The sequence below is a fragment of the Elephas maximus genome, chromosome X, assembly GCF_024166365.1.
Source record: "Elephas maximus indicus isolate mEleMax1 chromosome X, mEleMax1 primary haplotype, whole genome shotgun sequence".
Classification (NCBI taxonomy): domain Eukaryota; kingdom Metazoa; phylum Chordata; class Mammalia; order Proboscidea; family Elephantidae; genus Elephas; species Elephas maximus.
Genome location: NC_064846.1, coordinates 172,010,640 through 172,036,993, shown reverse-complemented (window position 1 = coordinate 172,036,993; position 26,354 = coordinate 172,010,640). Strand labels below are relative to the sequence as shown.

At 44.8% G+C, this 26,354-nt stretch overlaps 1 long non-coding RNA gene across 1 annotated transcript in view; it reads right to left on the bottom strand.

Annotated features, from left to right (window-relative positions):
• Positions 1-21,161, bottom strand: part of LOC126069204 (uncharacterized) — a 38,001-nt gene extending 16,840 nt beyond the window's left edge. The window contains exon 1 of the long non-coding RNA XR_007515884.1: positions 21,099-21,161. This is a non-coding gene — a long non-coding RNA (uncharacterized LOC126069204). The remainder of the gene's footprint in view (positions 1-21,098) is intronic.
• Between the last annotated feature and the right edge of the window lie 5,193 nt (positions 21,162-26,354).

Below are 26,354 nucleotides of genomic sequence, written 5' to 3'. Positions count from 1 at the left end.
TTCAAAGAAGTGTCTTGCGGCAGATTTGTCCAAGGAAGCATGTCCTTTGATTTCCTGACTGCTGCTTCCATGGGCATTGATTGTGGATCCAAGTAAAAGGAAATCCTTAACAACCTCAATCTTTTCTCCATTTATCATGATGTTGCTTACTGGTCCAGTTGTAAGGATTTTTATTTTCCTTATGTTGAGGTGCAATCCATAATGAAGGCTGGATTTTGATCTTCATCAGTAAGTGCTTCAAGTCCTCTTCACTTTCAGCAAGCAAGGTTGTGTCATCTGCATATCACAGGTTGTTAATGAGTATACCAGGAGAAAAAAGTACAATTCCCACAACTTATCTAAACTGAAATTTTGTCAAGAGAATAAATATATATTATTGTTTGGCACGGGGATTTGCTAGTAGCAATTGTCCAAAGGATGAGCTGACATATTTTCAGAAAGTTCAACAGGGAATTTTAAACTTGACTTTGAAGGTGTTTTATTGACTCAAAAAATTTACCAAGAAGTCAGATAGTCACCTCTGTCTTTGACAAAGTATCCCAGCTTGCTGTAACCCACATGAATATTCTAGAAGAGTTTTGTTGTTTTAAAATGTCAAAATTTTAGTGGAATGTCTTTAATAGTCATCATCTCAGGCTTCTGGTGCTTCATTGTTTGCTTCTTCTATTATGACGATGTAATCTTTAATGCACATAGATTTTGACATGTACATTGTATAAACTAAACAATCAGACTCTAGCACCTGGATCTTTTTTTTTTTTTTTAGTTGCAGAATAGATAAAGAGCCAAACCATTCACCCAGTCTTTAAGTGAAAGAAATATGTTTCTAATCAAAGGTAGCCAATCTGCTGGTGAGCTGGAACTTCCCATGAAGCTGCTCCTTCCTCTACACAAACATCAAGCCTTCAGAGAAATCTTATTAAGAGGCAGGTGCTCTATCAGACATGTATCCAGAAAGACAAATAACACATAGCTGTCCTTAAACAGATGAGAGTTCACCAAGGAAGACTGATGTATACATGAATATTTAAGAAAATGTGCCACTCCCAGTCAATTTAGTTTGTAAGAGGTGATGTTAAAAGTTAAAATAATATCATTTCTCCTTTGAATATGGGAAAAATCATGTGAAAAAAAATTGACATCATTTGCCCCCCTCTTATGGAGTCCTGGTTTTTATGGAGTCCTGGTGGTGCAGTGGTTAAGAGCTTGGCTGCTAACCAAAAGGTCAGCAGTTCAAATTCACCAGCAACTCCTTGGAAATCCTTTGGGGTTCTACTCTGTCCTATAGGGTCGCTATGAGTTGGAATCAACTCAACAGCAAGGGGTTTGGTTGATTTGGCTGTGTCTTGTGCTAAGACCCCCTGGTAGTGCAGTGATTAAAGAGCTTTGTTGCTAACCAAAAGGTCTGCACTCAGAGCCCACCAGCTGCTCCGTGGAAGAAAGATGCGGCAGTCTGCTTCCATTAAGATTACATCCTTAGACACTCATTGGGGCAGCTCTACTCTGTCCTGTAAGGTCACTATGAGTTGGAACTGACTGGACAGCAATGGGTTTAACGGGAAGTCTTGTGCTAACAGAGATAGGGGTTGGAGAATTTCTTTAATATATCAAATAAAATGCAAATAACCAAGAATATTTATTTTTGCTTGTGTGTGTGTTCGTTTTGCTTTGCTATTGTAATAAAGCTAAAATGGACAGTTGGAGTTGATTGTATAAGAAATCTTGCTCTCAGAAACCGTTAGAAAATTCTAGACAAAACCATGATATGATTGAAACAACCCAGCCAAGAAGACAAATTTAAGTTGAAAATAGAAAGTCACTTTTTCCACTGAGTCACTTCTTAAAATCAGACATAAATAACCCGTACACTCTTTGCCCTGGACGTAAAATAGAAAAGTTGAGAATTGTTCCTACAATTGATTAGACTCACTGCAAATTTATTTTGGGATGTGAGACTTTATATAAGGGGTTCTCAAACTGTAGGAGACCTCAGAAGGATCACAAAGGGTGCATGGACTCCCAGGCCCCCACTCTACAGATATTGGTTCAGGAGATTAGAGTTGGCCCAGAAGTCACTCATTCATTTAACAAATGGTATGACACTCTAGTATGTCCCAGGAGGGAGCTAGGAGCTGTGGAAGCAGTAATCTGCACATGTAGTCATAATTCCAGACAACACTTAACTTGGAGGCTCCCAGGCCTCACCACCAACCACTCTCTGAGGCTCCCTGCAGAAGTCAGGAAGAATTTGGGATGGATCGAGGGCCCACACAGACCCTGACAGGAGATGTGCCACTTGTTTCTAGCTCATTTGTCATCATTTGATGAACAAATCATCACTTTTAAGAGGGTGCAATTTGTAGCTAAATTTTATGCATCCTATGTTTTTATGTTTGCTTTTCCATTAACAATGTAACTGATTGTGTTGTGTCAGAGGTCTCCAAGGCCAGCCCCAGGTGTGGGAATTCAGTAGAAGGACTTCCAGGACTCAGCAGTGAGTCATAGTCATGGATATGACTTATTACAGCAAGAGGACACAGAGCACAATCCGCAAAAGAAAAAGGTGCATGGGCCAAAGACCAGAGGAAACCAGGTGCAAGATTCCAAAAGTTCTCTCCCAGTGGAGTCATATAGAACACACGTAATTCCTCCAACAATAAGTTATTACAACACGTGTAAAGTGCTGTCTACCAGGGGAGCTCCTTAGAGTCTCAGCACCCATGGTTTTATTGTGGGCTGGTCATGTAAGCACCCTCTGCTTGGCACGTATCCAAATTCCAGACCCCCAGAAGGAAAGCAGGTGTTCAGCATTGTGCACATTACTTGCACAAACAGTCTAGGCACAGTGAGCCCCTCTCATTAGTTAGGGAATGCTGAGAACCCTCCCAAAATCCCAGTTCTCAAGCTCCTGCCAAGGGCCAGCCAACCTTGCAAGCAGGCCTTTCTAAGGACAACGGTCAGGTCTGCTGTGTGAGCTCTTTTATGCACAGATGTTTGTTTCCTTAAGATGATAAACAACTAATTCTATTTCTCTGAAGCTCCCAGTTTTTGCTTATCACTAGAATAACTGTATTAGTGTTTACTTTTCTTTGCACAAGGTACAAAGTAGAACCTCATACATCCCACCTGAGGAACTGATAAGGTCCCTTTGGCCAGGATCATCCATTTGTCTTTCAACAAATGAAGGAATCTCAGATCCAGACACCTAGAAGGAAGCAGGGCTTCTATGCAATCACAAGCCACATTATTTGTTGACTCTATACATGCAAAAAAAGCTTTTTGCAGCTAGCCATTAATTCATTATGTTCTGTTTGATTTTGCAACAGCAGTTATACTATATGTTTGTTGCGTATCTCTAAACAAAGGATACTACCATGCCTAAATAAAGTGATTAAATGGGAGGTTTAGCAATTGCCTAGTCCAGGGGTCAGCAAACTACTGTTCCACTCCTGTTTTTGTAAATAAAGTTTTGTTGGAACACAGTCATGCCCATTTGTTTATATACTGTGTATGGTTACTTTCGCACTGCAATGGCAGAGCTGAGCATTTGCAGCAGACATCATATGGACCACAAACCTAAAAATATTTATGGTCTGTCCCTCTACGGAAAAAGTCTATCAACCCCTGGTCTAGAAAACTGAAACCAGCACAGTTAGAACTTAGCCACAAAGTAGTCAGATAGATTAAAATGCTCGATGTTAAAAATGAAGCCAAACAAACCTAGAAGAATGTGGATGGGATTATTATACATAAAGTCGGTAGAAAAAAAATCATAGAGAAAGGGTCTACAGATTTTACTACATAGTATTTAAATTTTTAAATTACAAGGAAAATAACTAAGGAAAAATATTACATACAAACAAACAAACAAAAAAAACTACAAAGGTGTCAACATTTCCAATATATTAAAAAAAAAAAAAAAACCCTCAAAAGTCTGTGGGAAAACCACTAACCACTCAATAGAACAAATGCAAAAGGAGAAGACAAAAATGGCCAGTTTACGGGACACAAAATAGACACAGCTGGTGAAAAGATGCTCAGTCTATCTGGTAATCAGGGAAGCAAAAAGTGTATCGAGATGCCATCTCAGACCGACAAAAATTGAATGCAGCGTTGGGCGAGTGTTAGTGAAGGTATGTGGAGGAGGCTCGTGTAGCCAGCCCTTGTTGGAGGGATTTCAAAGGGCAGTCGGTGGCATCTATTAAAAATTTATATCCACATGACCTTTGATGCTGCAGTTAAATCCTTTACATTCAGTGCAGTGAGATACTTGCACTTGTTCACACACTGCACCGCAAACGAGTTCTGGAAGACCTGTGTTCTAGAAACCAAGTACCAGCTATGCAGGATGGAGCCTAACTGAATGTGCAGCACTGCTTCTGAAAGAGCCTCAAGATTACTGCTACCCAGAAGCATTAATTTGCAAAGCATACATACGTGAAGATACCTTTTCAGGTGACAGAAAAAAACTTGTATACGACCCTTCCCAACCCACTGTCATCAAGTCGATTCCAACTCATAGTGACATACAGGACAGAGTAGAACTGTCCCATAGCGTTTCCAAGGCTGTACATCTTTTTGGAGAAAATATTTAAGTTGTCAACGGTTTCATTTTACTTGGATCCACAATCAAGGCTCATGGGGAGCAGCAGTCAAGAAATCAAAACCACCTATTGCACTGGGCAAACCTGCTGCAAAGACCTCTTTCCAGCATAAAAAGCAAAGATGTCACTTTGAGGACTCAGGTGCACATGACCCAAGCACACTTTCAGATGCATACCAGGCAATCAATGGCATTCTCATTTGCCTCCTATGTATGTGAAAGCTAGACAATGAATAAGGAAGACCAAAGAAGAATTGATGCAGCCTCAGCGGAAGAGAATAGCAGTTGCCGTCAAGTCGATTCGGACTGAAGGCCACTCCGTGTATGTCAGACTAGAACTGTGTTCCACAGGGTTTTCAGTGGTTGGCTTTTCAGACGTGGATTGGCAGGCCTTTCGTCCAAGGCACCTCTGGGTAGACTCAAACCTTCACCCTTTTGGTTAGCAGCTGAGCACATTAACTGTTTGCACCCCCAGTGACTCCAGGCTGGCCTCAAAGAGAACCTGAGAGGATGGCTGAGTATCTCTGTGAGAACTGATGGCCTCTGAACTCCTGTTTCTAGGTGGCCTCACAACCAGCTGCACCTCCGTGCTTGCCTACTTAAGCCAATGTTCTTTTTGCCAAAGCAATTGGAATTGGGTTTCTGTCACTCAGACTCAAAATAGCCCTACACAGAAGTGAACAGATGCAACTCGGAGGATAAATACAAGGAATTCTATACATCTGGGACAAAATGCTCAATCTTTGTAGTCACCAAAGGAATGGAGATTCTGTTTTAAAATGAGGTTTGTTTGTTTTTTACTTCAATGCCATCTATGCAGTGTGTGTGTGTGCATGCGTGTGTATGTGTGTGTATGTCCCCTGAACTGAAATTCTCCATCTCAGAGTGGTGGGATGCTAAGGAACTTTTTTTTCCTATGGATACTTTTCTGTGTATTTCAATTTCTGAACAATGAGCATCCACTACTTCTATATAAAGAAAAAAAATCCACTTTCATTTTCTTTTTTTAGAAAAACCTCTTAAAAGAAATCAGGTGTGAAAGGTTTAAGGCCTAGAGACTAAGATTTTTTCAAGAAATTCCAAGTATTGGATTACTTGCAGGGAGAAAAGGAGCAAAGTCTCAAAAGTGACCTCGTGGTTTAAGCATATTAGGTCTGGCTCATCAGCACACCTGAAATAGAACTGAGGGATTCCTAAGCTGGACTTCACAGGTGTGCCATTCCCGTGACTACGTCATTGACTGAAAGCACATTCATGTGTCCATCCTGATAACAGGTGAGGTAGGCTCACAATGTCCACAATATTCAGTAGCCCTTCACCAAAGAAGGATTAAACATCCCATCCAATTGAACTCAGGTATGAACATGTGGGAGCCCTGGTGGCTCAATGGTTAAGTGCTCGGCTGCTAGCCCAAAAGTCGGAGGTTTAAATCTACCAGCTACTCTGTGGCAGAAAAACCTGGGTGTCTGCTCATGTAAAGATTACAGCCTAGGAAACCCTATGGGGCCGTTCTACTCTGTCCTATAGGCGGATATGAGTTGGAATTGACTAAACAGCACCTAACGACAACGACAACATGACCATGGGACTTGTTTTCGCCAATGAAAGGCGAGAAACGTGACATTTGGAGGTAGGGTGGTGGGGGGATGCTTTGTGTCAGACTGTGGTTTGTCTTTTTTTTTTTCCTGTCTCCATCAACCTCGGTCCCCACTGATGACAGTGAGCAGTTCCCAGGCAAACTTGCTATGATGTGGACCATGAACAAGAAATACACTTGGTTTCAAGGCACAACCAGGTGAAAAAGGTTCAGGACTTACAGTCTAAACTTTTTTCAAAGAATTCCAAGTGTTGGATTACTCGCAAGGAGAAACAGAAGTCTCAAAGGTGACTTCGTGGTTTAAGCATATTAGGTCTGGTTTATCAACACACCTTAAATAGAATTGCTACTATTTGTCTGCTGCTTTGCTACTGCAACATTACAGAGCCTGTCCTCAGTGATTCACCCCCGTCTGCCAGGTTATCGTACTGTAGTGACTTGCGTGCTGCCGTGATACTGGAAGCTATGCCACCGGTATTTCAATACCAGCAGGATCAGCCATGGTGGAGCTTCCAGACTATGACAGACTAGGAGGAAAGGCCTGGTGATCTACACTGTCTGATACAGTGTTAGAAGATGAGCACCCTAGTTTACAGTGGTCACAACAATGGACTTGAGCATACCAATGGCTGTGAAGACGGTGAAGGACACAGCAAAGTTTCGTCTTGTGTTGTACACTGGGTCACCATGAGTCGGAGCCAACTTGACGGCAAGTAACGCACCAGCATATTCACTAATGCATCAGGAATCTAGGAAAAACCACCACCAAGGATCTTTGGAAAGACAAGGAAAACCAGAAAATTACAAGTATGTTACTGTCTTGTAAAACATATCTTAACTGTTTGACCTACTGTTCTATTCTCTTGCTATTTTTACACGCTGCAATTATTCTTCCTGATATTTCCCTAACTTAGCAGAAGGTTCTCATGCTTTTTGAGTTTTGTTAACAGGACAGCTAAAGGGAAACCTAGGCCATGTCAGAAGCACTGACATTCAGCACACAGCACACACCAGGCCCTGAGTTATGCTGCTCATATCATATAAGGCAGAAACAAGGCCACGCATCCCCCATCCCCGTCGCAGAAGTGGAACAGATCGTAACAGGAGCCACGTGGCGGTTCTCAGCCCTGTCTCCCAGCTCCATTACTGCAGTTCTACACATCAGTTAGGGCAAAGCTTGGGTCTCACGGAAGCTAATTAAATCATGGTACTGGATTCAGGCTCGGCCTATGAAGTGTGCATACAGCAAGTATAAAGAAGGGTTCCTTCAAAGAACAGTAGAGGAAGAACTTTTTTCAATATGAATTTAGGGCTTTTTGATGGCAACCATCTTCAGTGACCTTGTGGATGAAAGGAATATACAGATGAGTGAAATACTTTCAAAAAGTCTGTTGGGATAATTGTCATCCGAAGCCAAATAGATTCTCATTCCCTGTAGTATTGTATGATACAGCAATGCACACTTGCACAAGGGCACACACACACACATACACAAACACAAACGTACATGCACACCATCTACAATGGAGAAACATATATACACAGACACACACAGCATCTACAATGGAGAAACATACATACACACAGACACACAAAGCATCTACAATGGTGAAACATATATACACACAGACACACACAGCATCTACAATGGAGAAACATATATACACAGACACACACAGCATCTACAATGGAGAAACATACATACACACAGACACACACACCATCTATAATGGTGAAACATGTATACACACAGATACGCACACCATCTACAATGGTGAAACATATACACACACACACAGGCCATCTACGATGGAGAAACACATATACACACAGACACACACCATCTACGATGGAGAAACATATATACACACAGACACACACAGCATGTACAATGGAGAAACATACATACACACCGACACTACAATGGAGAAACACATACACACAGACACACACACCATCACAATGGAGACACACACACACACCCCATCTACAATGGAGAAACACACACACACCATCTACAATGGAGAAACATACAAATAGAGACACTGTTTGTTAGGGGCCATCGAGTCAGTTCAGACTTACAATGACCCTGTGTACATCACAGTGAAACACTGCCCAATCCCGCGCCATCCTCACAATCCTTATTATACTTGAGTCCATGGATGCAGCCATTGTGTCAATCCATCTCACCGAGGGTTTTCCTCTTTTGTGCTGACCCTCTACTTTGCCAAGCATGATGTCCTTCCCAGGGACTGACCCCTCCTGACAGCATGTCCAAAGTATGTGAGATGTAATCTCACCATCCTCGCTTCTAAGGAGCCATCTGGTTGTACTTCTTCCAAGGCAGAGATAGATATCACAAACAAAACATTTGCCAATTTAAAACTTTTTACATGTACAATTCAGTCACATTATTAAGTTCATCATGCTGTGCAACCATTACCCCTACCTGTTTACAAAGTATTCCACCACCATTAACAGAAACTCAGTGCCCCCTAAGCAACGACTCCCCTTTCTCCCACCCTCCTACCCGTGGTAACAACTAATAAGCTTTGGTCTACACATTAGCATGTAAGTGGGGTCATACAGTATTTATTCTTTTGTGTCAGGCTTATGGCACTCAGCGTAATGTGTTCAAGGTTCATCCATGTTGTAGCATGTATCAGGACTTTATTCCTCTTTATGGCCGAATAATATTCCATTGTGTGTATAATCTAAATTTTGTTCACCCAACCATCTGTTGATGGACTTTTCTGTGTTTTCATTTTTAGCTATTGTGAACAGTGATGCAATGAACGCTGGTGTATAATGGTAGCCTTTTGTAAATGTGTCCTTCAAGAGTAAATGGAAGACTGGTGGAACTAGATGGTGCCCAGCTACCACCAATGACCGCACTGACAAAGAACACAACAGAGAGTCCCTAATGGAGCAGAAGAAAAGTGAGATGCAGGCCTCAAATTCTAGTAAAGGGGCTAAGCTTAATGGTCTGACTGAGACTGTAGGGACCCCAAAGTTCTTGGCTCTCAGATTCTCTGCTACCCAAAACTAAAAGCATTCCCGAAGCCAACTCTTCAGACAAAGATTAGACTGGACTATGAGACATAAAACGATGCTGGTGAGGAGTGAGCTTCTTAGCTCAAGTAGACACATGAGACTATGTGGGCAGCTCCTGTCTGGAGTCGAGATGAGAAGGCAGTGGGGGGACAGGAGCTGGTTGAATGGACATGAGAAATACAGGGTAGAGAGAAGAAGTGTGATGTCACATCATAGGGAGAGCAACTAGGGTCACATAACAGTACGTGTATTAAGTTTTTGTATGAGAAACTGACTTGAATTGTAAACTTTCACTTAAAGCACAATAAAAAATGGAAAAAAAAAAGAGTAAATGGGCTCTCTTCTGGTAATTTGAGCATCAAAAAGAATAATGATGGTAATCAATTATAACACATAACAAAAATAAGCCATTGAGAAAAAAAAAAAACAACCTGTTGCCGTCGGGTCAATTATGACCCATAGTGGCCCTAGAGGACAGAGTAGAACTGCCCCCATAGGGTTTCCAAGGAGCGACTAGGGCATTGGAACTGCCGACGTTTTGGTTAGCAGCCGTATCACTTAACCAGCACACCACCAGGGCTCCAAATAAGCCATACCTCCATAATAATACTCAAAGGTTGGAGGCGTGGATTCTTAACTGGATCTCAGGTTTCTTAAAGGCTACCAAAGGACATTTTGGACTGATGTTGAAAGGCCTGGCAGTTTCCAAAACGACATGGGTGTCAATGGCCACCTACTGATGGAGAGTCCCAGCACGGAGGGCATGGAGAAGGTTTGGGCAGCCTGCCCAGGTGAGGGCACGTTGGCAAGGCTGGGTCACAGCCACTTGGGACAAGGTCAAGGCTTTGTAGGGAGTACCAGGATCCAGTTGGGCATCTGGTGGTGAGGTGCAGCAGGCAGCAAACTCAACTGCCCTTGGGGCAGGAACCTAGCCCAGGGGTCAAGGTCTTAACGAGCATCATTTTAGTAGGGAAGAGTTTAATGCCACTTCCTTTATCTAATCAACGCGTCTTTCATTGTGTGGCCATATTTAAAAAAAAAAAAACTTTTTTCTGAAATACAAAAGATGTTGTAGAAATTGTAGTTTGGAAATTATTAGACAAATAATTTGTGCCTCGATTTATATCACTTGGTAAGCTGCTTTAATCATATATAATTAGTTAGAAAGTAAACACAATATATTTTTAAACTTTTTATGTCTGTCTTGGAGCTCCCGGATGGTGCAAATGGTTAATGAACTTGGCTGCTAACCGAAAGGTTGGATGTTTACGTCTACCCAGAGTCTTCTCAGAAGGAAGGCTTGGCTATCTACTTCCAAAAAATCAGCCATTGAGAACTCTATGGAGCACAGTTCTCCTCTGACACACATGGGGTCACCATGAGTTGGCATCAACTCAGTAGTAATTGGCATTTATATATTGATTTATATTACTAAGTATTTTGTCACTTTTCTATTACTAAGGATGTTGTAATAGGGCAATTTTGAGGGTGAGATAATATATGTAAGGTGCTGAGCTAAATGCCTGTCACACAGTAGGTATACACTAAGTTTTTACTTTTCTTCCAGCAGATTATATAGACTGTCAACAAATTAACGAAAGGCAAGATGGGAGCCATGCCCCAGAATTCGCCCTCTGGTGAACAATCCACTCATTGTGGTTCCGAAGTTTAGAAATGTCTACGTTTCAAATACACATGCCATCACCAGTCGCAGTCTAACCCCAGAGGGGTTCCTAGCCACCTAGGCAATTACACTAGTTGTAGCGAAATTATGTTCATGTGCCAGCCCCAAAAGGAAAAATAACAATGAAAATTGAAGTTCAACTTAAACACTGACAGTCAGGCACGATTCACGAGCTGCAAAACTGAAGGGAAACAAATTGTTTCCCTTTTCCCCAAGCCTGGGAAGGAGAACATGAAACAGGCAATAAATCAAACTTCAGTTTCAGAATTTCCTGCTATTACGCTCTTCATTTATGATCGTTTGAGTCTGGAATGGCTTCTTAAGCTTGCTCGTTCGCAAAAGAAACCTACAGGCATCTCAGTGATATGGAAATCGACGCGATGTGTCTATGTTCTCCAGCCCACCTCCCCAAAATATATTCACACCTGTTGCTGGTATTTTTTTTTTATGTAATCCTGAACAGCTTTTACATTTCCGGACATTTTCCAATCATGGGGCAATCAATTCTCCTAAATTACGTAATCTCATGCTCTCAGTAGATAAAACATTTTAATTGGGTGAGAAAGGGATTTACTACTTTAACAGCTCTTTGTGAAACTCCTCTTGGCTTTGCCAGTTAGCAAAGTCCCCGTGACTCTTGTTCTGATTCTGTAACACCTCTTAGATGGTGTTTGCTATTTTTTAAATGGATTGTGCCTTCCGGGTGCTTACTCACTTCCATAGCCCTCCAGACAACAAGAGGCCTAGACTTCCTGTGGTTTTACCCGGAGTCTTTGACACAAGACCCACATTGAATCCCTGGGTGGTTCAAACACTTCATACGTTGGGCTGCTAACAAAAAGGTTGGCGGTTCGAGTTTACCCAAAGGCTCCTCGGAAGAAAGGCCTGGCGACCTACTTCTGAAAAATCAGCCACTGAAAACCCTATGGAGCACAGTTCTACTCGGACACACATGGGGTCACCAGGAGTTGGAGTCAGTGCAATGACAACTAGTTAAGGCCCTATACAGCTATTGGCTGCCTTCGGGCTTCTTCTTTCCCTTTATTTAAAGACAAAACAAAATTGAAATCCTGCCAGTACTTTCCTACCTGCAAGTTGAACCATAAGGAGCCCTGGTGGTGCAGTGGTTAGGCGCTCAACTGCTAACCAAAAGGCTGGTGGACTCTGTAGGAGAGAGACATGGCAGCCTGTTCCCGTAACAGCCTTGGAAACCCTATGGGGCAGTTCTGCTCTGTCCTGTAGGGCCACTACGAGTCGGAATTGACTCTTGAGAAAGGTAAATTTTCCTTTTACAAGTACTTTTTCCCTCTGTCCAAATCAACGAGGGGAAGAAGCACATAGATATTCTATTTAAAACTTACTAAAAAACTACTTAGCCTCTAAACCGGGGGTCAGCAAACTACGGCCCTTGGGCCAACACGGCACTGACTGCTGTGTAAATACAGTTTCGTTGGCACAAGCCACGCCCATTCTTTTTGCATGGTCTTTTGTGTTGTGCTACAAGGACTGAGTTCAGTAGCTTTGACCAAGGCCCTATGATTGCAAAGCCCAAAATATTTACTACTTGGCCCTTTACAGAAAAACTTGGCTGACCCCTGCTCTAAAGCAGTGTTGAGTAACAGAAACATAAAGCAAGCTGCATAGGTAATTTTAACTCTTTAGCGGCCATATTAAAACATAAAATAAAATAAAAAGAAACAGGTGAAGTTAATTTTAATAATACATTTTAGCTCCATGTACCCAAAAGAGTATAAATGTAACACACGATCAACATATAAAGTTACGAATGAGAAATTTTACCCTTTTTTGGTACTAAGTCTTGGAAGTCTGCTGTTTCATACCTACCACACATTACTAATTCAGACTAGCCCCTATTCACGTGCTCCACAGCCTCTCAAGGCCCAGGGCCATGACATTGATCCCATGGGTGTAAAGGACAAACAAAGTGAGAGGAGGAATAGATGAAAACAGAATGAAATGTCCAGTGAAGGTCCCAGCTTCAAGCAAGTCAAGTTACACAGAAAAATGTGAGAGTCTTTCTGCCTTGTTATAAGTCTATCCCATGCACTATTTGGGACAGAAATCCACTGCCGTCGAGTCGATTCCGACTCATAGCGAACCTATAGGACAGAGTAGAACTGCCCCATTGGGTTTTCAAGGAGTGGCTGATGGATTCAAACTGCAGGCCTTTTGGTTAGCAGCCAAAACTCTTAACTACTTTGCCACCAGGTACGTATGCAAAAAAAATAATAATTTATTGTTTATCTGATAGGCAAATGTAATGGACCTCCTGCATTTTATCTGGCAACCCAAACCTCGGCCTCTTTTTCCTGTTAATCAGTAAAAATTCAAGGAAAAGGCAGCAAGTGGAGGGCAGGTTTGCCAAGATCCCTCCCACACCCTAAGCTCTCACAAGGGAGCTGTGCCAAGTCTTCCACCTGCGTTCCTCAGGTGGTCATATCATTGAGCCTGAGAATTGCAGGTGTGAGCACACCCACTAGCCTTGTAAATCAATGAATGCTAAATTCACCCAGCCCAAGGGCTGAGGGTTTCACACAGGAACCCCAGCCTGCACCCCTCAATATAAGTCACCACTGCTATTGTAATAACATAAAGAAAACAAAAGTCCTCACAACTGGACCAATAAGCAACATCATGGTAAACAGAGAAAATCTGGACGTTATCAAGGATTTCATTCTTCTTGGATCAATAATCATGTCCATGGAAGCAAACAACGTATCACGTTGGGCAAACCTGCTACAAAAAAACTCTTTAAAATCTTACAAAGCACCCTGAGGGACTGAATTACTGAGCTGAGGGCAGAGGACCATGGTCTCAGGGACATCTAGCTCAATTGGCATAACATAGTTTATAATGAATATGTCCTACATTCTACTTTGGTGAGCAGCGTCTGGGGTCTTAAAAGCCTGTGAGTGGCCATCTAGGATACTCCACTGGTCCCACCCCATCTGGACCAAGGGATAACGAAGAAAACCAAAGGACTAATGAACCACAACTAGCACAGCCTCCACTAGACTGAGTCTAGATGGTTCCCAGCTACCACCACTGGCTGCTCGGACAAGGATCACGATAGAGGGTCTAGACAGAGCTAGACAAAAATGGAGAGCAAAATTCTAACTCAAAAAAAAAAAAAGACCAGACTTACGGGCCTGATAGAGACTGGAGAAACCCTGATAGTGGGCCCCCAGACACCCTTTTAACTCAGTACTGAAGTCACTTCCAAGGTTCACCCTTCAGCCAAAGATTAGACAGGCCCATAAAACAAAATGAGACTAAAGGGGCACACCAGCCCACAGGCAAGGACAAGAAAGCAGGAGGGGACAGGAAAGGTGGTAATGGAGAAGGGGAAGGAGTTGACATGTCTTTCCCATGGGGATGGCAACCAATGTCACAAATCAATATGCATATTAATTGTTTAATGAGAAACTAATTTGCTCTGTAAACCTTCATTTAAAGCACAATTTTTAAAAACAAATCTTAAAAAGCAAAGACGTCACTTTGATGACTAAGGTGCCCCTGACCCGAGCCATGTTTTTTTCTATCAGCTCATATGCACGCAAAATTTAGATAATGAAAATATAAGACTGAAGAATTGACACATTTGACTTATGGTGTTGGTGAAAAATATTGACTAAACCATGGACCACTAGAAGAACGAACAAATCTGTCTTGGAAGAAGTACAGCCATAATGTCCCTTAGAATCAATGACGGCGAAGCTTTGTCTCATGTACTTTGGACATGTTATAAGGAGAAACCAATTGCTGGAGAATATCATATTTGGTAAAGTAGAGGGTCAGTGAAAAAGAGAGAGACACTCAATGAAATGAACTGACTGGGTGGCTGCAACAATAGGCTCAAACATGCCCACCATTGTGAGGATGGTGCAGAACCCAAAACATTTAGTTCTGTTATACACAAGGCGCTGTGAGTCCAAGCCAACTCAAAGACACCTAACAACACTGCCATGGCCAACAAATGCATCTTGAAGTTGACACAGAGAAACAAGTCTTCTTCTTCTTAGTAAAGTTCTGCTTTAAGAAAAATGTGCACGTGTGTTTTGTCACACCAAGACCCTAGGAACACTTTACAAAGAAAATAAAGGGTTTGAGTAATGATGTCACAACAGGAGTTGATTACAAATGACTTTTCACATTCCCGTGGGAAAAATAACGGCTGTCTCTTTTTTGATTATAGAAAAGTAGGCCAACATTTGTGGAAGTATGGACGTGAAGAGCTCGGGAATGCACAGCATTATAGATTGAATTGTATCCCCCAAAAAGATATGCTAGAGCCCTAACCTTGCTACCTGTCAAGGTGACCTTTTTGGGAAATAGGGTCTTTAGTGATGTTAACAGTTAGGTTAACATGAGGTCATCCTGGGGTAGTATGGGTCCCAACCCAATCTGACTGGTGGCCTTATAAAAGAGAAGAGACACAGAGAGACACACAAAGGGAAGATGGCCATATGAGGATGGAGTTCTGGTGCACCTGCAAACCAAGGAGCACCTGGGACCACCAGAAGCTGAGAAGGGCAAAAAAAGATCTTCCCCTAGAGCCTTCAGAGAGAATATGGCCCTGAACTTGGACTCCTAGCCTCCATACCTTTGAGACAATACATTTCTGTTCTTACAAGCCACTCAGTTTATGGTACTTTGTCACGGCAGTTCTAGGAAGCTTATAGACATGGCGAGATGACAAAGGATAATTCTAGAACCTGAGGGTTGTCTGAGGTTCCACAGAAAAACCCAGGTCATAAAAACCAAGCCGTGTGAGTTCTGTTTCCCAAATTCAAAAGTTGGTGCCACAATTCAATATTCTCCAACACAGCACCTTGCTAACATGTTTTCTTCTTCAGGCAAGGCTACCAGTGTTCAAAACACAAGATGAAAATTGGATTGCATGGAACCAAATGTTGTCAGGTGAAAGAGCAATTTGGTTTTGCAGTCAGGAGATTTTTAACAGCGGAGTGAATCACTTTCAATGGTAGAATCATTAGAGTTGTCTACACAATTTGAACGAGCAAGAATAGGCCCAAAAATGAAGGAGAAAATGATCTAGTGACAGCTACAATTATGCACTTTAACTCATCTTGAAAAACCATTTCGGAGAAAGTTTCTCACTTCAAACAACAGAGAACCTTTATGTCATCCTTGCAGATCTCAAGTTTAGAAGCACTCCACACCATCAATCCATTCTTTAATGATTACTTAAAAGATGTTTCTGTGCAGAACAAGGGTTGTCTTTTAGTTGGAGCAAAAAGTTGGAAAAACTGTGTGCACATTAATGAGGTCACACGGACAGGAAATTCTAGGACAAGGCTGGAATGATTCCACCCCATCTGGAGACATAGAATTTTCACTGTTTTTCTTGTCGTTTCAGTATCTCACCTCTGTAATAAGGGAAAGCATCCCTGTGTTGGTGTTGCTACTGTTGTTAATTGCTGTCAAGTGGGCTGTGACTCACGGCGACCTGATGCGCAACATAAGAGAACGCCGTGCTGTCCTACGCCGTCTTCCTGATCCTTGGTATGTCTGAGTCCATTTTTGCGGCTGTTGCGTCAATCCATCTCACTCAGCGTTTCCCTCATTTTCCCTGGCCCTCTCCTTTACCAAATAGGATGTGTGTAGTGGCTGGAACTTCATGGACCCTCTTCAAGTGCTTCCCATTGGGACCAATGACATTTTTTAGTCTTATTTTCTTATATACTTTGGACATATTGTCAGGAGGGCTCAGTCCCTGGAGAAAGACAGCATGCTTGGTAAAGTACATGGTCAGTGAAAAAGAGGAAGACCCTCAACAAGATGAACTGACACAGTGGCTGCAACAATGGGCTCAAGCCTAGTAACAATCGTGTGGATGGCGCAGGACAGGACGTGGCAGTGTTTCCTTCTGCAGCACACAGGGTCGCTATGAGTCAGAACTGACTTGAGGGCACCTAACAACAACAAACTTTGTAGTACTTTGTTACAGCAGCCACGAAGAACTGATACAATTATTCTGGCTTCTGCAGAGGAAAATGGTTTGAACACAAAGGTAGGAGTGTCAATGGGAGACTGATTGGGAAGACTGCTGGGATAATCCAGGTGACAGCTAGCAAAGATGATGAAGTTTTTAAGGCAAAGAGTTTCACAGATATTATCAAATTGTTCAATGATGCAGGGAGATATCAAGAAGCCAGGGATGTGAGTCATTGAGCAGGGCACAGGTGAAGGTATTACCTGGTACTATGGGTTGAATTGTGCCTCCCCAAAAGTGAAGTTGAATCCCTAACTCCTGTACCTGTGAACGTGATGGTGTTTGGAAACAGGGAGTTTCTTTAGTTATGTTAATGAGGTCATACCAGACTAGGGTGGGTTCTAAGGCTAATCCCTTCTGAGTGGTGTCTTGTAAAAAGAGCAGAAGAGACACAGAGACATGGGGGAGGGGGACACCCAGTGAAGGTGGAGGCAGATGCACCCACAGGCCCAGGAATGCCGGGCCTAGCCAGCAGCTAGTAGAAGTTAAAAGGCTTGAAGGAGGGCCTTCCTCCAGAGCTGAGGCCCTGATTTAGACTTTCAGCTCCCAGAACTGTGAGAAAATACATTCCTGTCCTTTAAAGCCACTACTTGGTTTTTATTTGTTTTTTTTGTGTGTGTGTGTGGGTGTGTGTGTGTGTGTGTGGCAGTCCTAGGAAACTCAGAAGGGGCCCTGGTGATGCAACAGTTAAACACCTGCACGCTAACTGAAAGGTTGGTGTTTCGAACTTAACAAGCAGCTCTGTGGGAGAAAGATGTGACAATGTGCTCCCATAAAGATTACACCCTAGAAGACCCTATGTGGCCGTTTTACTCTGTTACATGGGGTCCCCATGAATTGGAATCAATTCAACGGCACACAACAACTACAAGGAAAGTAAGACACCTGGAAAAGAAGGGACATCTGGTCCCCAGAGATGGCAGGGAAAATGGTGTGGACACAGATACGGTTCATCATTGTCAACTTAAGAAAGGGACTGATTTTCTGCCTAATGACCTCCATAAAGAGGCAAGATCATTGGGTGAGAGCATGCAGGGATGGGGCTGGGAGGAAGTGGCGATGGGCTAAAAGGTTGGGACTGGCGGATGGAAGTGGGAGCGGAACAAGGGTGCTTGCTCTCACGAGGGCCCAGCTGGGGTTGAAGATCATGAATTGGTAGTCATGTGAATTCACTCAGCTGTGCAGTTTTCTCTAGCAGCCATCAGCAGCTTGGATGTGGACCAAGGCAGGCAGATGGCTGGGCGGATTCAAGACTGGGCCTCCGCACAGAGACACACACAGCACTTCAGCTTGTTTCCAGTATGAGCTCTGTTGTCCCGATCGCCTTCGATAAATTCTCTACAGTAAACATCAGGAACAAAAAAGAATATTCTCTAATGGATACATACATTGTGGTAGAGGCATTTGTCGAGGGCTATGCTAGCACTGGAAACTCTGGTGGCATAGCGGTTAAGTGCTTGGGCTGCTAACCAAAGGGTCGGCAGTTTGAATCCACCAGGCGCTCCTTGGCAACTCTATGAGGCAGTTCTCCTCTGGCCTATAGGGTCGCTATGAGTTGGAATTGACTCAGCGGCACTGGGCTTGGTTTTTTGGTTTATACTAGCACCAGGCATGAATGCACCAGAGCTGCAACAAAGAGGAACATCACGCACGTAATGCTGAGTGAGAGACGCGAGGCCCCCAAAGGATACATGCAGTATGATTCCCTTAATACAAAACTCATTCCGTTTAAGGAATAAACAAGTGGAGGGGTTTAAACTAAAAAGAATAGCAAGCAAATGATGATCCCAAAAGTCAAAATAGAGGTCAATTATAATTTTAATTGTCTACAACACAGAGGCGCAGTCTGCAGTCTCAGGAGAGATAAAGAAGATGGAATTTCATCACCATTAGCTTTACCTGATACCAGCTTGGCAACCACACACACACACAAAAATCTGTCAGTAATTTTAGCAAAAACCAGGCCTGGCTATTTCTGGGTCATCGTGGGTCATGGGCCCTCCTAGCGGATTCAAGATGCTGTTTGGCCAGCCTTGGGCCCTAAGCGCACCCTGAAGCCCTGTGTTACAGGGCCTGAGAGTGATGGTGAGTAATTCCCTAAAGAAAACTTGAGCTGTTTTAACCCAAAGACGGGGTGGACATGGGGCAGATAAAAACAACAGATGTCCACTGCATATATTTCCACCTTTCTTTGGCAGTCATCAAGCGGCAGTTTCCTTTTATTTCCCATTTGTGTATTTCAAACACGTCCTCTCCTTCCCAGCCCTCCTCCAGTAGGGAACAAAGCTGGAATACACAAGTGATCTTTTTAAAGGAAAGGTGTCCCTGGGTGATTCCACTGCTAACCAAAAGGTTGGTGGTTTGAGTCCACCCCGATACCTAGGAAGAAAGGCCTGGCAATCTACTTCCTAAACATCAGCCACTGAAAACCTTATACAACCATCCCCGCTGAGTTGATTCCAACTTAGAGCAACTCTATAGGACTTGGTAGAATTGCCTCATTGGGTTTCCAAGGAGCAGCCTACTGCTGTAACCACTGCACCACTAGGGCTCCTGAAAACCCTATGGAGCAGTTATTCTGATGCACATGGGGTTATCATGAGTGGGGATCAACTCCATGGCGACTGGGTTTTTTCCCGGGAAAGAAGAAAAAACGTAGCTGTCAAGTGGGCCAAGAAGCCAAGTCTCAGCAGTTCATAGCTCTCCTTTGCCGCACCCCTTCCATTGCCCTTCCCCCACCCACCTCCCCGTAACCAGCCCCTCCTTCCACACTGCATGGTCCTGGAACCCAGATGGCCTATGTGCCCCGGGCTCACGTGAGGCCACAGAATGAGCAGTACTCATTTCCGGCCTCCCCACCCCCGTGCCGCCTTTCATCAGTGATGTGTGCCCAGGAAGGCATTTCAAGGCCTGAAATCGCTCTCAAGGGGAGAAAAGAGCAAAAAATAGCCTACAAAACTCACATAACCGGAGCAAGAACAGCTGAGGCGGGACTGGGGCGGGGGTGGGGGGGGTGGGAGGCCTTTTCTGTTTGGTTGTGATTTTGTGGTTGCTTTTGGGGGTGAATGGGTTTGCTGGGGGCGGAAGGAAGGGGGACCTAGTTTGCAAGCAGCTACAAAGAAAGTCATGTCCAGACTACACTGGGAGGGCTCGTTGCTGACCGTGGAGTCCAGCTCCCCGGGGGTTGGAGGGTGAGAGCCAGCAAGTTTCAGGGGTCTCCGTGTGATTACCCCGCAGGCAGCTTGGCTGCAGGGGCTCCCTGCCTCGCCACGACCCATCCCCCTCCACCCTCTCCCATGGACAAATACATGGTGGTGGCTTAAAAAAAGAAAAAAAATGTTTAAGCAGTACTTCCTGTTATGTTCCAAGGAAGACTTGGGCCGTTTTATTATTAAGCAATTTTCTTTTTAAATAAATAAGAGACCGTATTTCCACAAGGCTAAGATCTTGGGCCTTGCTAGAGCATCGACGTTTTCCATCTCCTATTTTCTTAAGCCCTTAATTAAGCCTTCCAAGAGCTTGCCTGTGCTTAATTTGCATTCCGAAACAGAAAATCTAATGTGTTTTAACATTGTCTGCTTCAGCTGAAAAGGAAACTGTAAATTTATACAGTCTGGTTTAAAAAAAGAGAAGAAAATTGGCAATTGCATCTTAATGAGTCTCCGGAATGAAGCTGGGCGGTACCCCCCCTCCTCCTCTCCTCTTCCTTCCCCCTCCCCCTTTTCCATCGCCCCTCTTCCCTACTTCTCCACCTCCCAACGCTCTACCTCCTCCTGCATCGCCCCTCCTCCCTGTCCCTTTCCCTCCTTCCTCCCCTCCCTTCCCCCTCCCATGTCATCCCCTCCCCCTCCCTCTACTCCGCCTACCATCCTCCTCCCTCTCTTCCAGCTCCCACCCTCCTCTGCCTTCCACCTCCCATCCCCCTCCCTGCTCTCCGGCTCCCATCCCCCTCCCTCCTCCAGCTCCCTTCCCCCCCCCCCCCCCCCGCTGTCTCTGCATTCCGTTCGCGGCCACAGGCTCCCTCCCCTCCCCCAAGCCCAGGGCTCCTAACCCCTCCGCGTAGGGGCCGGGAAAGGTCACATGGCCCCCAGCCCCCGGGGCGGGGGCGGGGCGGCGGGCAAACCTGTTCTTTGTTAAGAGGTCAACGCCAGCGCCCAGCGCCGCCCGGGGAGATTACCGACGACCTTCGAAGAGCGGCGCATTCGGCGCCCCGCCCCCACTCCCGCCTGCCCGGGGCTCTGTCCACGCTGCCTTCCCAAAAGACGCTCGGCCTCACCGATTGCTGCCGGGGGTCCTGGGGGGCGCTGCGTCCTTGGGTCCCCGGGACTCTCCCGTAGAAGGCCCCGAAACGGGAAAGGGGGCGGGACGTCAAAGGGGCTGGGCCGCAGGGGCCCGGAGGGCTTGGCCCGGGGAGGGATGTGGGGACCCAGAGAAACGGGGCGCTGGTGGGGCGGGGAGGAAGGGAGCATGGGGAGGTGAAGGCGCAGAAGGAGCTGGCGAGGGAAAGTTAGGCCCCAGTTTTTAGAGCTCTGTGTCTGTGCAGTCGGAGGACACAGAAGGGCTGCGCAGTTTCAGCATAAGAGGCCCCGCGGCAACAGCCTCAGTGAGGACGGCTCCGGCCACCCAGCCTATCATTAAACCTCCGAGGAAGGACCCGCCGGAGTCCGGCCCGTCATTACCGTTGGCAGCTGAGTATCAGATGCGCCGAAAACGTAACCTCACAAACCTCTGATATTGTGTAATCACGCCCAAGAGGATTCTCAAAGTTATCTTAGATGCTCGGCTTCGTTTGTAAGCCGCCTGATGAAATCTTTGTCACTTACTGTGACTTTACTGCTTCCCTGTGAAAGAGCCTTTACTCTTTGTCATACAGAACGAAGCATTGCCACTTTTCTAAGAAAATAAACATACCTAGAGACGACCAGTGTTAAAACGTCCAGAAATTTTTCTAGGCATGCGTGAGAGTTGAGGGTAGAGGGAGGTGAGTTGTGCCACAAGTGAGCCCATTTTGGTTAGTTCAGCATTCTGATTTTGTTACCTAGCCTTATCAATATGTTTCTAGGTCACTAACTATTTTTCAAAGGCATAGTGTTATTGACGGTTTACAATCACACCGTATGGAGTTTTATATGCCAGAATTCATTAAACATTCTTGCAGAACGTTTCCCTGGCTTAGCCTTTCAAGAAATGTATTTTAAGTTTTCCCTGTTGTATAGTTACATAAGTAACCTTTTCCTCACAGCCCTCAGTGTAACTCACAAGTAAATACATTTCCCTTGTGACCCTGAATAAGTGTGGCGACTACCTATCCTTTGCGGTTGTTTCTGAATTCCTGTTCCCACTTTACTGGTGTTAAAGGTAACAAACGTTGGCTGTTCAGCAAAGCCTAAATGATTATGGTGAGGAACAGAAATTTTACCTTCTGTTGTTTTTAGTTTTTCTACAGTCGACTCAGCCTCCTGTTAATCCCAGGTACAACAGAAGGAAGCGTTCCCCGTCCTGTTCCATCTTCACCGTCTTTGGTGTGCTCACGTCCATCGTTGCAGCCCCTTCATGTTTTCAGTGCCTTCCAACAAAAGGGGGCTCATCTCCCAGCACTGTATTGGACAATATTCTGTTGTGATCCATAGGGTTTTCACTGGCTGACTTTCAGAAATAGATCACCAGGCTTTTCTTCCTAGTCTGCCTTAGCCTGGAAGCTCTACTGAAACCTGTCCACCATGGGTGATCCTTGCTGGTAGTATTTGAAATATTAGTTGCATAGCTTCCAGCATCACAGCAACCCACAAGCCACACACTGACAGAGAGTGGTGGGCCTTCTGTTATGTTCTCTATTAAATATGGTATTCTGTATTCGTATCCCTACGCACGTTTTTGCAGGCTGGTAGATATTACTGATGATATATAAATTGAGTGATTTAAATTAAAGGCACACACATCGATGTGGGGGACAGAACTGAGCCATCAGAAAAAAAACCATGTCGCCTCCTGTTAATGACGTACCTCAAGGCTCAGAGGTCCCCTGACCATGTTTACCAAGAGCTCCCCAAGTGTGTGATCTGCAGTTGGCTTGATGATGCCCGTTTTCTGTGTCCCTAACACAAGCTGCATGACGAGATTGTGTCCCTGAGTTACAGCTTCTGCCCGTTTCAAGAATGACTATCAAAAGAAGCAGTAGAGCGGCGCTGCCTTGCCTTTCATGAAGCCTCCATTTCCACTTCTTTGATAAGAGCGAGTTCCAGAGTCCTTCTTGTGTCTGGAATACTCGCAGTGTGGGGTTTTTGTTCTTTTAATCAACCACTTCCATCTTCAAATGAGACCATATGTATATACCCAAGAGAAATAAAAACTAACATCCACGGAAAGACTCCGTGAATGTTTATAGCAATGTTATTCTTAAGAGCTAAAAAGTGGAAACAACCCAAACGTCCATCCGCAGATGCCGGGTAAACAAAGTCAGATGACCGGATAAACAAAACGTGGTCTGTCCATACGGTGCAGCTTTAAACCAGTTGCCATCGAGTTGAGTCCAACTCATGGCGACCCCATGTGTGTCAGAGTAGAGCTGTGTCCAGAGGGTTTTCCATGGCTGTGACCTTTCAGAAATACATCATCTGGCCTTTCTTCCAAGGCACCTCCTGGTGGATTCAAACCTCCAGTCCTTTGATGAGCAACCAAGCACTTGACCGTTTGCACCACCCAGAGACTTTGGACTTGACCCCAGACTCTAGAGAAGATTCCTGATCAGGTGACCAGGTCTTTGGAACAGCTGGTGGGTTTGAACTGCCGACCTTTCGGATAGCAGCCGGAGGATAAGATAAGGCGGTAGGACAACTCTCACTGATAAGGAGAATTAACAGAGAAGCCCTGTTCCTGCCTTCTCTCCCCACCTCTCTGGCAGTCTCTCCACTCCCTGTGTGACTAATCCAGTGTGTACACTTCGGGTCCCCAGCTGGCACCAGCTCATCACGGGAGGCTCCAACTGATCTCAGTGTTTAGTTGAGGGCCGATTGGCAGTGGACTTGCACAGGGGCCAATCTGCTCAACCCACAGAGAAGGGCTTTTCTCCCAGCTTGATGTCTCTGCCTCCTGGGCCACCATTCAGCCCCACTGACTTGGACTCACTTCCTCAGCCCATCTCTGGATGCCAGAGAAGTGCAGGCCCATCTTATTTGGGCCTGAGGTTCCTCCTTGGCTTCTCATTAAAGCTGTTTTGAAATGAGGGCCAACCGCTCACTGCTCCACGGCCTTGATTTTGGCATATGACCTCTCAGCTAGCCTGGGGATGACACGGCTGCCCCCTCACCCGCCCCCCAGCACCTTGGCTCTGTCCAATGGTTCAATGTCTGCACTGCCCTCCTCCTGCCATCTGGCCACCACCCAGCTCCCTGCCAGGCCACCTCCACCCACGTCGACCTTAGGCCACTCCCATGCTGCTGTTGGTCCTGCCCTGCCTTCTGCTCCTTCGGAAGGCTTCTCCTCGGTGGCCCACTCCCACTCATTCTTTCCCTGTGGAGAATCCAGAAACCAGCCCGCGATGTAGCCCTGGGCCGCGTTTTCCAACCTCTTGGCTGGCTGAACATGCTCACCCCACACCTACATCACAGACCCCAGAATTCTCCAGCATGGCTACACATCAGAATCACGCTGAGCTTTAAACTTTGCCTACTACCTGGACCCACCCCGAAGACTTGGATCACATCGGTTCCAGGTGGGAATCTGTGTGCTGGAATTCTTGAAAGCTCCCTGGGGATTCTAATGTGTGGCCAAAAGGACCTCTGGCAGCTCAGTGGTTAAGTGCTCAGCTACTAACTGGAAGGTCAGTTGTTCGAGCCCATCCTGCAGCTCCTCGGGAGAAACGCCTGGCACACTTCCATAAAGATTACAGCCTAGGAAACCCTATGGGGCAGTTTTACTCTGTCACATGGGGTCACTAATAGCCAAAAATCGACTTGAGAGCACCTAACAACTAATGACAAAAGGTAAGTTGTCACCAACTAAACTTCAGGAACATAGAAGAAATTCAAATATGTGGCCAATGTTGGGGACTCCCGATAGATCCCTTTGGAAACGCCCAATGCATGGCTGCATTTCTTCACTTTGCTCCCATTTTAAACATTGTATATTGTTAGCGGAAAAAAGGACGACTCTCAACAAGATGGATGGACACGACGGCTGCATCGGTGGGCTCAAGCATAACAATAATTGTGAGGATGGCGCAGGATCGGGTAGTGTTTGTTTCTTTCTGTTGTACACGGAGTCACTATGAGTTGGAACCAACTTCACGGCACCTGACAGTAACGATGCCGTGAGTTGCTGTCAAGTCTCCTCTGGCTCATGGCAACACCACATACAACAGAACGAAACGTTGTCCAGTCCTTTGCCATCTTCAAGATTGTTGGTATGCTTGAGCCCATTGTCCCAAGCATACTTTGAGTGCCTTCCAACCTAGAGGGCTCATTTTCCAACACTGTATCAGACAATATTTTGTTGTGATCCACTGAGTTTTCACTGGTTAACTTTCAGAAGTAAATTGCCAGGCCTTTCTTCCTAGTCTGTATTAGTCTGGAAGCTCCCTTGAAACTTGTTCACCGTGAGTGACCCCGCTTTACCAGAAGCATGGTTTCCATCATCACAGAAATATGCAAGCCACCACAGTACAATAAACTGACCGGCAGGTTGTAGAAACATTCTATAAACCAACATTTCTCCTTATTTTATGACAGGAACAAGCTCATGATCACCTTTGTGTGTGGGGGTGGGGCACACTCTCCTGTAAGTGAACATTCTGATTCATGGAAGCCCCTCCTAGGAGAGAAATACTACTAGGCTATTGCTGGAGGGGTGGAATTGAGCAACATTTTGAAAATATGTTTTAAGTCCTCTTCAGCACTTTTGACATTTGGAGTCCGATCATTCTCTGGGGTGGGGTCTGTCCTGTGCATTGTAGGATATTTGCAGCATCCCTGGTCTTTACCCACTAGATGTTAGTACTCCCCCCATCCACTTATGACAACCAAAAATGGCTACCGTCTGTGGTCAAGTTGATTCCGACTCATAGTGACCCAACAGGAAAAGGTAGAACTGCCGCATAAGATTTTCAAGCCTGTAATCTTTTTTTTTTTTTTTTGATCTTTAGGGAAGCAGATCATCAGGTCTTTCTCCTGTGGAGCCACTGATGGGTTCCAACTGCTGCCAAATGTCTCCTGGGAGCACAGTTACCCCCACTGAGAACCAATGATTTAAAACTATTCCAAGGTAGATTTCTGTTTTGCTTTTATCTACACTAAAAAATATTTTTCGAAAGTATTTTCCAATGAGTTATTTAACACTAACTGCCCTGGTGACACAATGGTTAAGAGCTATAGCTGCTAACCAG